The following is a 759-nucleotide window of genomic DNA, read 5'->3' as shown; positions in this document are numbered from 1 at the left end:
TTGACGTGTCGGCGCTGTGACGGCGAGTCGTCCTTGTCAGCCGCAGGAAGAGCTGTGGAGGCTGACAGGAAGTGCGCACGTAAACAGACACAAATCAAACGGTGGCGAGGTCGCGGGGGGTCGGCGCACTCAGACTTGAGGGGGGGGGATAGGTGGGGTTGACGTGACGAGGGATGTCGGCTCTTTTGTGGCGCTTGAAAAAAACATGACGGGACATTATTGTGTGAATGTTCCAATTATTATTATTATTGTGTGAATGTTCCATGTATTATTATTATTGTGTGAATGTTCCAATTATTATTATTATTGTGTGAATGTTCCAATTATTATTATTATGGGTGTGAATGTTCCAATTATTATTATTATTGTGTGAATGTTACAATTATTATAATTATTGTGTGAATGCTCCAGTTGTTATTATTATTGTGTGAATGTTTCAATTATTATTATTATTGTGTGAATGTTCCAATTATTATTATTATTGTGTGAATGTTCCAATTGTTATTATTATTTTGTGAATGCTCCAATTGTTATTATTATTGTGTGAATGCTCCAATTATTATCATTATTATTATTGTGTGAATGCTCCAATTATTATTATATTATTGTGTGAAAGCGCCATTTATTATTATTATTATTGTGTGAATGTTCCAATTATTATCATTATTGTGTGAATGTTCCAATTATTATTATTATTGTGTGAATGTTCCAATTATTATTATTATTGTTGTGTGAATGCTTCATTTATTATTATTATTG

Source organism: Entelurus aequoreus, linkage group LG12 (assembly GCF_033978785.1).
Source record: "Entelurus aequoreus isolate RoL-2023_Sb linkage group LG12, RoL_Eaeq_v1.1, whole genome shotgun sequence".
Lineage (NCBI taxonomy): Eukaryota > Metazoa > Chordata > Actinopteri > Syngnathiformes > Syngnathidae > Entelurus > Entelurus aequoreus.
This window is presented reverse-complemented; position numbering follows the sequence as displayed.